The sequence below is a fragment of the Papio anubis genome, chromosome 7, assembly GCF_008728515.1.
Source record: "Papio anubis isolate 15944 chromosome 7, Panubis1.0, whole genome shotgun sequence".
NCBI lineage: Eukaryota > Metazoa > Chordata > Mammalia > Primates > Cercopithecidae > Papio > Papio anubis.
Window position 1 is genome coordinate 51,049,812 of NC_044982.1, and position 13,536 is coordinate 51,063,347.

Below are 13,536 nucleotides of genomic sequence, written 5' to 3' on the forward strand. Positions count from 1 at the left end.
AAATATTATTTGCCTAGCAAAAGCATGTAATAAAGTACAACATATGCTTCCTTAGGATAATAATGTTAGGTTTCCCATACTTTGCTATGAAGATAAATAATAACAGTGTTGTGTTAGATCATTAGAGTCGGGATTTAACCATGATTATTTTAGTCCTTCATTAATACACCTATTTTGACCATTAAGTAACCTTCTCTCAAAACTAGTTACATTCCTGCTACAGAAAAAGCATTAAATAATAAAGGTTCTGATGTCAATCCCATCAAATATGTATTTCAATTATTTAAGCCTCATAAGAATTCTACCACATATAGTAAGAAAAGTAAAGAAGAGTCATTAAAATTAATAAATATAAAAGGTCTCCATTTTCTTTCACTTCATTTCTCAGACATTTAAGATCGATAACAAAAATGAGGTACCTGACGTAAACTGTTTTAATGCTGTTGCTGCCCCTCTCTGAGGGAGAATTAATACTTCCTCTCCTCATTGACATTTGGCTTAGCCAATGAAATGTGAGTGGAATTGACTTGGCTCACTTAAAAGCAGAAGCTTTAAAGAGCCAGCTTAATGTTCGCCCATGTCCTCTCTCCCTCTGCTACAAGAGCAGCAATATTCCAGGTGGAGGCTGCTCCGTCAGCCTGAGTCCCTGAATGAAGGGGATGCGGAGCAGAGCTTCAGGTAATCCTGAAAGGACAGGTGTTATGAGCAAGAAATCAACCTTTATTCATGCTGGCTACCAAGATTTGGGTGTCATTTGTTACCATTGCATGACTCAGCCTATTCTGACTAATACAGAAATCACATTGTCCACCCTATATTCATTTCCAAACACTGGCAACTATTAATGAACACAAATAGAAGTCGTCACCAGAAGCATAAAATTCCCTCCACAGAACGTCTAGAACAGGGGTGGCAAATTGCCTTAATCTCTCGTATCAGCTCTGATGAACTCATAACGATGGCCTGTGTCAACTCTGTAGAGAAGAGTTCTGAAACCATGACGTTGCCTGGCAGGAAAGAGTTACCGATTTATTAGTATGTTTCCAGTAGAAGGAGGGGTATTAAGCTGTCCATCCCTGGCCCATGAGGCACAACCTGTCCTCACTATCATTTCTGGGTTTTTTCTGATTTTGTACAGGAGGCATTGTTTTTTAAATGCACCCAGAAATAACAGAAACTAGTGCATAAAACATTTAGGTTAATAAATAATTTTATTTTATTTAACTGATGAAAGGAAGGGGAAAAAAGTGTTACTATCAGAGCTGACTACAGAATTTCTCCTCAGCGAGAGCACCGTCTTTGTTAGAAACATCTCTAGTGGCCGGGAGCAGTGGCTCACGCTTGTAATCCCAGCACTTTGGGAGGCCGAGGCAGGTGGATCACCTGAGGTCGAGAGTTCAAGACCAGCCTGACCAACATGGAGAAACCCCGTCTCTACTAAAATTACAAAATTAGCCGGGGTGGTGGCACATGCCTGTAATCCCAGCTACTCGGGAGGCTGAGGCAGGAGAATCGCTTGAACCCGGGAGGCGGAGGTTGCGGTGAGCTGAGATCATGCCATTGCACTCCAGCCTGGGCAAAAAGAGCGAAACTCTGTCTCAAAAAAAAAAAAAAAGAAAAAAAGAAACATCTCTAGTGGACTTTTTAGTTATTAAGATGGCCCTCTAGACCAGGTCTGGATAATTGGCCTGGGGAGGAAAATAGTGAAACTGTTTTATATCAGAAATGCACAGTGATTTTTGAAGTTGGAGCTGAAACGAGCCATGAGGAAGCAGGGCAAAGCCCAAGAAGAGGGCCAGAAGGTGTCCCGTCGCATGGCAGGAGGCTGTGGGGAAGGCGTGACACAGGACGTGCCCTCAGGGGACAGAAAAGCTGAGGATTTTTGAGAACTGGGATGATTGAGTATGCAGTTAAAAGTGTGTTACCCTTCCATCCTGTAATCTAACATCCCTAACCATGACCACACATGCGTGCGCGCGCGCGCGCACACACACACACACACACAAAATTATGGGTTGAATTGTGTCCCCTGAAAATTCATATGCTAAAGTCCTAACCCCCCGTGCCTCAGAATATGGCCTTATTTGGAAATAGGGTCATTGCAGATAGTTAATTAAGATGAGGTCATAGTGAAGTAGGGTAGACCCCTAATCCAATGTGACTGTGGTTATACAAGGAGGAAATCTGAACACAGACACTCATACGGGGACAGCCACATGAAGATGGGAGTGAGTGATGCTCCCACAAGCCAAGGAACTACCAGAAGCTGGAGGGGAGACCTGGAACAGCTCCTTCCCTAGCACCTGTTAGGGACAGCACAGCCCTGCAGACACCTTCATCTCAGATATCTAGCTTCCAGAAATGTGAGACAATGAGACAGGAAATTTCTATTGTTTAAGCCTTTCAGTTTGTGTTACTTTTTATGGCAGCCCTAGGAAATTAACACATATGCACATACACACCATGCATGTACACACACTCATGCACACACACCCATGCACACACATACATGCACATACACACACTGTTGCCCAAATCTTCATTAAAGCCTGCACCACACGCATAGCCGTGACCAGTGGCAGTCCGGGGACTGAGGGGTTTGTATGCGAGCTGAGTAAGTATACAGGCTACGCAAAAGGAATGAGACACGCAGAGGCAGGGCCCAGAGTAGATGCCAGAAAGGCAGTAGAAGCAGAGACTCATGGTAGAGGGAGTCACAGGGTGGCTCCTTCCACATGCCCCCCCAGCAAGAATTCTCAGAGCTATTGGGAAAGTATGGAGATAGAGCAGGGACCCCTTTTAAGGGCTTGCAGCACCCTCCTCCACCCCCAACCCCAAGCATGGAAATAAAAGAAAATCTTGAGTTCCTTCAAGGAAATTTCCAGGCACCTAGCTAGCCTTGACAAGTAAATGAGCAACTTGATAAGCAAGATGGTAACAGTAGCTTAAAACAATAGCCAAGGACGTTAGAGTCACACGAATATTTGCTTCCCATAGAAAGTAAAGATAACATCTTAGCATATATTCTTGAGTTGTTTTTCAGAATTTGGACCTCCACCAAATGGGTACATTGGTACAGAGACCTTAGATAAAGGGGAACTGAGGACTGAACTCCGACCACTGTTTCTTGTTCTAAATTTCCTTCTGAGGGGCCTGGAGATCACACCCACGAGCCAAAACTAACATTATTTTCTGCTGATCCCAAATGTTTAGACAAAGCTCCACCTCCTTAACCAATCACAAATCAGCAAATCTTTGACTCCACCTGTGGGTGCCTGCTTCAAGATGTCTCACCTTTTATACAGGTAAAACCAATGTATAGCCTGCATGTATTTTTTTTTTTTTTTTTTTGAGATGGAGTCTCACTCTGTCACCCAGGCTGGAGTACAGTGTCACAATCTTGGCTCACTGCAACCTCCGCCTCCCGGGTTCAAGCAATTCTCCTGCCTCAGCCTCCCAAATAGCTGGGATTACAGATGCATGCCACCATGCCTGGCTAATTTTGTATTTTTAGTACAGATGGGGTTTCACCACGTTGGCCAGGCTGGTCTCGAATTCCTGGCCTCAAGTGATCCACCCGTCTCGGCCTCCCAAAGTGCTGGGATTACAGGCGTGAGCCATTGTGTCTGGCCAGCCTTCATGTATTGGTTTATGATTTTGCCTGTAACCTCTGCCTCCCTGCCTTTAAAAATCCTTACCTGTAAGCTCTTGGGGGTTCGGGTCTTCAGCCTGAGCTGCCTGATTCTCCTTGTTGGTGCCTGGCAATAAATGCCTCACTTTCTCTCGCTGCAATCCCGGATGTCAGTGTTTGGCTTTTTTGTGCCAGGCGAGTAGACCCAGTTGTTTGCTAACAGTATCTGGGGTACCTACTGCATAATGTCAAGTGGGTGTCTCCGGTTCAGGCAGTGAGTAGTGGAAGTACTGAGCGATTGAAAGCAAAATGGCTCACTGCCTGTTTCCTTACAAAAGCAGCCCTTGCAACAATCCAGACTGACCTGTCCTTGGCCTATTCATGATTCTCTGTGCAGTGATAATGAGTTTATTGCTTTGTGGGCTTTTAGGTAAGGGGAAGAGATGAGCTTGGCTTAATGTCTGCTAACTCATGAGACGAAGGGGCCCTGGCCTGCCTCTGATGTGATGCATGCACTTAAATCAGGAAAAATTTCCATTTCCTCTCCAGCAAATACGCTGCGACGGGAGGCTAGTCAAGCATGCAGAGCTGGAGACCTAGGAACTCTATCTCTGCTGCTGGGGATGGGCGGTAGAAAGAAGGACAGAGTAGGCACAGTCCTTCCTCAACCCTCCCCTTTAGCTGCTCTACAAATCTGCTGCCACTAAAAAGCATTGGAGCTGCTGCTGATTCCTATCAGGAAGGAATTATACTAAGCACACCCAGCATTTATGAAAGGCTGCCTATCTTTTGTTAGGCATTATCTGGATGCAAAAGTGAATCAACAACCTTCCACTCCTCAAGGAGTATGCAATCCAGAAGGGAGTGTAAACAATGAAATGTAGGACAAGGTTAAATGAAACGCAGGCCACACTGGTATGGGCATTCAGAAGAAACCCTGTGTCTTAGTTGTGCCTTGGGAGATCAAGGAGGGCTCCACACAGAAGGTGGCATCTGAAGGCTAGGAAGGATTTCCAAAGACAGAGAATTGAAAAATAACATTCTCAGCTGAGGGAACTGCAGGAACAATGATACTCAGAGCTTTTTAGAGCCTGGAAGTGTCATTTGGGAACTGAAGATGGGAAGGTTTCTGTTTGTTCGCCCAGGCTCAGGAATTTGTATTTTATTCTAAACTCAATGTGGTAAACAATGCAGATTTGCGGAAGCATGGAGTGAGGTAAACTTTACATTTTAGCAAGGTGATCTGGGTTCTAGAAATGTATCTGAAATTTCTTTTCCCAAGACCAATGTAAAGATTAAGGCTATATAATAGGACCCTTTTTTTTTTTTCTTGAGACAGAGTCCCGCTCCGTCATCCAGGCTGGAATGCAGTGGTGCAATCTCGGCTCACTGCAACCTCCACCTCCTGGGTTCAAGTGATTCTCCTGACTCAGCCTCCTGAGTAGCTGGGATTACAGGTGCCCACCACCACACCCAGCTAATTTTGTATTTTTAGTAGGGACAGAGTTTCACCATGTTGGCCAGGCTAATCTCGAACTCCTGACCTGAGGTGATTCTCCCACCTCAGCCTCCCAAAGTGCTGGGATTACAGGCATGAGCCACTGCACCTGGCCCCATTTTATTCGCTCCTTCCAATAGAAGCAAACCTAGGGATACAACCAGAAAACTGCCACGTGATGCTAAAACATGCTCTTGCTCCTTCAGAAAACAGCACAAGTTCATCAGCCCAAAAAGTTCTCAGACATTCTCAGGACAAGGGACACTGAGTCCAAAGCCTATACTTTTAGCCACAGCGCTATTCTACCTCCCACTATACAGTCCTAGTATGGTACTTTTCAGCAGAAATCCCATATATCTTCCAATATTCTTTAAGACAGTACTTTTGAGGCTAAAAAATTCTAAACAAAGAGCTGAGTTTCCAACAAAAAGTGCTTTAGAAAACTGAGTTGCACAGAGAATGGGGTGCATAGAAATCTGGAGCATGCACAGTCAAATTACTGGGTCTATAAACATTTACCAGATTATTTTAAAGTGATTTTGGAACATTTCCTCATCGAATGCCTTACAGTTCTGGAAAAGGGCAGATATGAGAATTCCTTTATCACTTGGTCAGGTTTACAGATGGAGACACCAAAGCAATTAGAGTTTTAAGAGGCGCTCAGAAAGTCAGTAATCTCAGCACTTTGGGAGGCTGAGGTGGGAGATCATTGAGCCCAGAGTTTGAAACCAGCCTGGGCAGCAAAAAGAGACCCTATCTCTACAAAAAATTAAAAAATTAAAAATTAAAAAGTTAATAGCAGGGCTAATGAGAAATCTAGATTCCTGATCTTGAAGCACATGGTTAAATTGAAAAATCATATCTCCATAGGCATCAAGGAGATAGAAATGGGGATGGAAAACAGGCACTATCCTTTCTCTTAAAAGTAATATGCACTTTTATAAAATAACTTTTTTGTAAGAAGTAAAATATAAATGTTCACTGTAGAAAATTTGGACAATACCAAAAGTTCAAAGAAGAAATGAAACCCACCAATAAGCTCGGTACCAGAAATATCCCCTGTGAATATTGGTATTCACAGAATGTACAGGAGTTTATAGGCTGTTATCATTTACAGACTGACAGCCCTTCCATTCTACTATCTTTTCTGAGAGCAGGAATCAAAAAAGTAGACCTCAATCAATAATTGATGCCCCCATTGCATGCCCAGCACTATGCCAGGCACCTTGGGGTCAGAAGGAAGACTGCACTCCTCACTCTAAGAGGCTACAGTCAGTTAAAGAGATAATACACAGACCCAGAATCAGAGAGCTAGGAGGAGCATCATATGAGCAAACTGACTGCAGGAATTCAGAAAAGGAAAGCTGGTTGGGAGAGGCTTAATGGAGGAAATGAGCTGGAGCAGAGCCATGAACAAAGTTTAGACTCAGGATTGCAGAAAGAAGGGAGAAATGCACTCTGGGGTTGAACAGGTGGAAGATGGGACAAAAACAGCATGAACCAAGGACAGTTGGCTTGGTTCCTAAGGATTTGGCCTGCGTTTAGAGATTAGAGGGTATGAACAGAGGCCCTAACATCACAGGTTTTGCAGGCAGTACTACCCACAGTTACTGTACCAAAGTCATTTCTTTTCCAAGACCAATGTAGAGATCAGGTTATATATGAGGATTCATCTTATTCACTCTTTCCAATTCAACCAAACCTAGGCATGCAACCAGAAAACTTCCACATGAGGCTAAAACATGCTCCTGTTCCTTCAGAAAACAGCACAAGTTCATCAGCCTGGAAAGTTCTCAAACATTCTCGAAGCTGATGTCCAGGAAGTGCTAGGTCAGGGCATGTGCTATAGGAGGGACCACAGGGAAAATGACTGTACAAAATCATGGCACAAAGTCAAAACCCAGCATGCACCAGCCAAATCCTGCCTATATGCCAAAAACTGAATTCTGCCACCTTAGTAACACTGCAAAAAAAAAAAATATATATATATATATATATATATATGTGTATACTCTGGATAAGAGGTGGTGTGATATCTGAGAAAATCCCAAGGTTGTATCTTGGCAGCTGTACTCCTTGTGTGACCTTGTGCAATGACTTAATTGCTTTGAACTTCAATTTCCTCATCTGTAAAATGAGGATAATAGCACCTGCCTCATACTTCTGATATAAAGATTAAATGAAGTAATATATATAAAGCACCTCACACTATATCTGGCCACTGAGTAAGCCCTGGGTAAACACTGGTTCTTCTTCTTCCCACTAGTCTAATATTAGAAAGCCAGATCAAAGGAGTCAGTGTGATTTGGGGAAACTGAAAAACAGAATATGATGCTAATAAGGCTTGAAGCCTCAGAGCACATTCAAGGTCTCCAGCACATTGGTAATGTCCAACTTCTTTACATGGCAATAAGGTTCACATCTGTCCGAGATGTCACAGCTTAATCAAGGCCTCCTCTATTCCACACTCAACATAAAGTGTTGAGACAGGATCTGTAATAGGATGCTGGAGTGAGGCCAGCATAGCTGCCCTGAAACCCTGCCCCCTGCCCCCAGCTCAGGTACCAAAGGAAGGAGACATGATGGGGTATTGAAACAATTTCCAAAGGTTTAGCTTACATAAGAGGAAGAGAGGCAGAGAAAGGAAAGTCCTCAACCTAGAACACAGATTAATTACCAGGAAGCCAGAAAAAGCCAATAATCCTAGTTGACAGGCAGCCAAATGACTTGGGGTAGCTCATTTAGAGTGTGGGTGTTATGCAGCCCAGAAGACAAACACGTGTAAACAACAGCAGGTAAAACATGAATCAAGCTACTTAGCAAGTTAGATCAAGAATCTATTGATTGCCAAGTCTCTTTGATTCCTGCAAGACGATTCCTCTCTGTCCCTTCTGTTAAAGCAAACTAAATATGACCCGAGAAGGACCCCATACTTCTATATTTGAGTCCCTGTGGATGAACTGTAACCTAGCTTAATAGGTAGACGAAATTGAGAACCAAATTTAGGAGTATGTGTCTGTAACATAGCTGACTCTTGGCCAATCCTGGCAGCCATGCTTCAGTCACTCAGACTGGTGAGTGTTCAAACTGTTCAAAGAAGGCAAATGCCAACCTGTAACCAATCCAGCTGTTTCTGTACCTCACTTCTGATTTCTGTACTTCACTTCCCTTTTTTGTGTCTATAAATTTGTTCTGACCACCAGGCATCCCTCGAGTCTCTCTGAGTCTGCTGATTCTGGGGGCTGCCCAATTCATGAACGGTTCACTGTTCAATGAAACTCCTTTAAATTCAATTCAGCTGAAGTTTTTCTTGAACACTTCTCTTCATTCCACTGTCCCTGCCCTAATTCAGGCCCATATTACCTCCTGTTGGCTCAGAGACACCTTCATTTTCTGAACACACAACTCAACAAATTCATCATTGATCATCAAATAGTATCTACATTTCCTAACCTGGCACTCAAAGCTCTCCATAATATGATCCGTGTCTTAAACAACACATTCCACTTCAGGATCCTTATGCTTCAGACAAACCAAAGGCAATAAACCTAAGCCTTTGTGTTTTTCCACCTCAGTGTCTTTGCTTGAGCTGTTGTTTCACAGCCATTCTCACGTATTCTTTGTGTTAGTTACCTAGGGCTGCCGTAACAAATTACCACACCCTGGGTGGCTTAAAACAACAGAAACGTATTCTTACAAGTCCACGATCAAGATGTCAGTGGGGCTGGTTCTGTCTGGCAACTCTGAGGGGCAATCCACTCCATACCTCTCTCTTAGCTGCTGCGGGCTGCTGGCAGCCCTTGTCATTCCTTGGCTTGGGACTGCCAATCTCTGCCTGTCTTCGCATGTGTGGCCTTCTTCTGTGTCTCCGAGTCTCAAATCTCCCTCTGCCTTTGTCATATAAGGACACCTGTCATTGGATTTAGGGCCCATCCTAAATCCTGGGAGCTTTCATCTTGAGAGCCTTAATTACATCTACAAAGTCCCTTTCTCCAAATAAGGTCACATCCACAGGTTCTGAGTGGATATGTCTTTTGGGAGGCTACAATTTAACCCATATACCCTTTAAGACCTTGGTCTCTTGCTGCCTCCTTTATAAAATATGCCTTGATGTCTAGCCCCAGGAAGGAATCTCTCCCTCCTAAGAACTGCCAAGAAACTCAACTGAATTTGACTTTGTGATATTGTGTTTGTATGAACAGCTTATCTTTGAGTGAGTTGCCTAACTTCTGTAGGCCTCAATTTCCTCATCTTTGAAACAGAGATGATGATTACATTTATTTTTAGCATTATTTTGGTTTTGGTTTTTTGAGATGGGGTCTCTCTCTGTTGCCTAGGCTGGGAATGCAGTGGTGTGATCTCGGTTCACTGCAACCTCTGCCTCCTAAGTTCGAGCAATTCTCCTGCCTCAGCCTCCCGAGTAGCTGGGATTACAGGCATGCACCACCATGCCTGGCTAATTTTTGCATTTTTAGTAGACACAGGGTTTCACGATGTTGGCCAAGCTGGTCTTGAACTCCTGACCTCAGGTGATCTGCCCACCTCAGTCTCTCAATATGCTGGGATTACAGGCGTGAGCCACTGTGCTCAGCCTATAGCATTATTTTGATAAAACGAAGTTTTAAGGGACTTAGAACAGTGGCCAGACATAGCAAATCATCCATATGTGCTATTATTATCCTTATCTTTATCATATATCGTCCTTACTATATTGTTTTTTTGTTTGTTTTTGTTTCTTTTGAGATGGAGGCTCACTCTGTCGCCCAGGCTGGAGTGCAGTGACGCGATCTCGGCTCACTGCAAGCTCTGCCTCCCGGGTTCACGCCATTCTCCTGCCTCAGCCTCCCTAGTAGCTGGGACTACAGGCGCCGCCACCACGCCCGGCTAATTTTTTGTATTTTTAGTAGAGACGGGGTTTCACCGTGTTACCCCGGATGGTCTCCATCTCCTAAGCTCGTGATCCGCCCGTCTCAGCCTCCCAAAGTGCTGGGATTACAGGCTTGAGCCACCGCGCCCGGCCTTCTACTATATTGTAAGTTCCTTAAAGATAGTCATCTTTGCAGCCTTCATAGATTCTAAAGAGTATCTTGCACAGAATCATGGATGAGTGAGCATATCAGGGGGAAGAAGGGAATGACAGCTAATTCATCTTGAGATAGTCAATACAGGGACATGTTCGGAAATGTCGTGAAGAGTGACTCCTCTATCCAACACTCAACCAGCAGAAAAGTATTCAGGTCTTCCCTGAAGTGGAAAGTCTTGGTCAAAACTCCCTGCCAACAGTTTTCCCTTTGATTTACAAGCAGCACAACTTGGAGAGTTGCCACTCTGGTGTTTCCAAGTACAGCATATCCAAAGGAGAATTCCTTTCATAAAGAGCATCATTTGCTGATTTGTCATCATGGTAATTATATTTTATTATTCCCACTGTACCTCTTAGCACTGATGTGGTTCTGAAATAGAAGTGAAAAAAGGGGATGGGGAGGGGCTGATTCCCAGGCTTAAGGGAAGAGTGACTCAGTGGCCCTAGGGAGCCTCTTCTCAGGAACTGGGTAGGAGTGCTGACTCACTTCTGCCTCCGGCCTCCTCCCAAAGGTTGCTGCTTCTCCAGGACCTCACAGGAGTTGTGGAAGCCTTTAGTGGTGGCACTGCTAATTCTCTACACACACCATAATCTTCCGCTACATAATCCCACGAGCTATTTTGTAAAGCTGCCTTCTAGAGGGCCAGTGCTCTAGAGACACGGTTCAGACCGAAGTCTTCTAGAAGATTTTTAATTTTTGTGGGTACCTAGTAGATGCATATAGAAGATTTTCATTGTTAGTACAAGTACAAACACATACAAAAATCCATTCCTAGTGAGGTGCATACAAAGTGGAGTTCAGGCCAGGACGGTGGCTCACACCTGTAATCGCAGCATTTTGGGAGGCCGAGGCAGGTGGATCACCTGAGTTCAGGCATTCAAGACCAGCCTGACCAAAGTGGTGAAACTCTGTCTCTACTAAAAATACAAACAAATTAGCTGGGTGTGGTGGTGTGCACCTATAATCCCAGCTACTCAGGAGGCTGAGGCAGGAGAATTGCTTGAACCCGGGAGCAAAGGTTGCAGTGAGCCAAGATTGCACCACTCCACTCCAACCTGGGTGACAGAGTGAGGCCTTGTCTCAAAAAAAAAAAAAAAAAAAAAAGTGGAGTTCAGAACAGATAGAAGCTGAAATCTTCATCCATACTTTCCCAAGCAAATACTGTAAAACCTAATCTCCCTGTTTTGCTGTGCATGGCAGGAGGCAGGTAGCTACTGTCTGGGATCAGACATCCCTGATGTGCTCAGCGTGGAAAATGGTAAAGCAACTCTCTCCTGCCCAGAATCAGTGCTGATTGATTGGTTCTGTTTCCATGAAACAACTGCCAAAACGATGCTTATAAATAACACTTCCCAGTTATAATATGCTTTCTAAAACAATGCATTATTTATTGGAGAAACGCTCTCATGGAATATGTTCACACAGAAAATAATAGGGATCAGTCGAGGGAGAACAAGGAACTTGTGAAATTTTCATTCTTGTCTTTAATATTACATGAAATTAAGCCATTTTCCTGAGAAACTTTAAACACAGCGAGTCTTCTTTATGGCCAGTGTACAGCACCGCCTGAGAAAGCAAGCTGCACCATTATGATTCAAGATTTTCAGTGGACTGGGGTTGGTGAGCCAAGACTATGGAGATCAAGGTTATCTGTGTTGTGCTTCAGCACCTCCTGACTAAGCCATTACACAGCTCCTTCCCAGATGCTGACGCTCATGCTCCACCTCCACCAAAAAGGGGGAGGAAGAATTACTGTGGGTTTTTATTTCAAACGATTACTGAAAGGACAAGAATTCATTGAATTTTGATCTAGAAAAGGCCTCTGTGCAGTGCTCAAATCCACCTCCCTATTCCTGTATAAAAAATCACTGTCTGGAAACTGACAGCTCCATGTAGAGATTAATCACACCCAATGTCCGCGGCTTCTAAAAGAAAGAGAAGGCTGCATTTAACAAATATTGCCACCATTAAAAAAAATGTTCTCTCCCAACGTGGCTTCTAGAAACCTAATCTCATTTATGCAAATTCTTTTCCATTTTTTCCTGGGCAGCAAAATTGCCCCTCACATTTAACAACCATCAAGATAGTGTGAATGTGGATTACTCTACAAGCACTTTCAGTTTAGCTCCTATAAACAGGACCTCCTTGTATAAAATGTGGACATACATTCACATTGACTGATACAGTAACTAATCTTATTTATTTTTGGAAGTACCCTCTGGTCTTCTGCCATGGAGAAGTAGCCACCCTTTTTTTCCTTAACATTTAGGGAGTGCATGCTCCTCTTTTTTTTTTTTTTTTCCTCTTTCCCCTCAAAGCTGTTTGTTTGCTCCCCAAACCAGAAGGTAGTCCCTTCATGGAGATGAAAGTGCGCCCCCTAGTGAACAATGTTTCTCAACATCCCTCCAACACTGAATTTCCATCTTCATTATTTTTGCCAGAGAATCTCAGGCCCCAGTGGTGACGTGACTGCATTTGAGAGGTTGAGGTTCAGTGCCTAGGGCTTAGCAGCTTTTCAAGGGACAATAAAATTGTTCAAGAGCTAAGAAAATCTATTGACTCCAAATATTTTTTTAAATTCCAAAACTGAAATTAGTGAATTTGATTAAATGTCTATAAAATATCAACTAATCATAAGCAATTCAACTCTTAAATTGTTACATAAAAATTACATTTAATGTACAATGTAGGTTCATTTTAATATTGTCTATGAGGAGGCCAGGCATGGTGGCTCACACCTATAATCCCAGCACTTTGGGAGGCCAAGGTTGTGGGGGGATTGCTTGAGCCCAGAAGCTCAAGACTAGCCAGGGCAACTTAGCAAGACCCTCAGCTCTACAAAAATTTTTGTTTTAATTTCCAGCTAATTCTTAAAAATTTTGTGTAGAGATGGGGGTTTTCATCTGTAGACAGGTGTGTGGTACACACCTGCAGTCATAACTAATACTTAGGAGGCTGAGGTGGGAGGATTACTTGAGCCTGGGAAGTTGAGGCTGCAGTGAGCCATGATCACACCACTGCACTCCAGCCTGGAGTGTCTCAAATATATATTATATGTATATATGTATGTGTGTGCGTATGTGTGTGTGTGTGTGTGTATATATATATACACATTTTTTTTTTTTCTGTGAGGAGAGACAGGTCCTCTTAAAATAAGAGTTAAAGGCATATTTTCCATAGAGTTGACCTCTGTTCAAGACTCTTCATGATCACGAATATGCACTCCTGTCTTAACATTATTCTCTTAAAGATTCTAATAATAATACTTCATACTTGCAAAGTGCTTAGTAAAAGTTTATGTATGGCCAGGCACAGTGACTCAC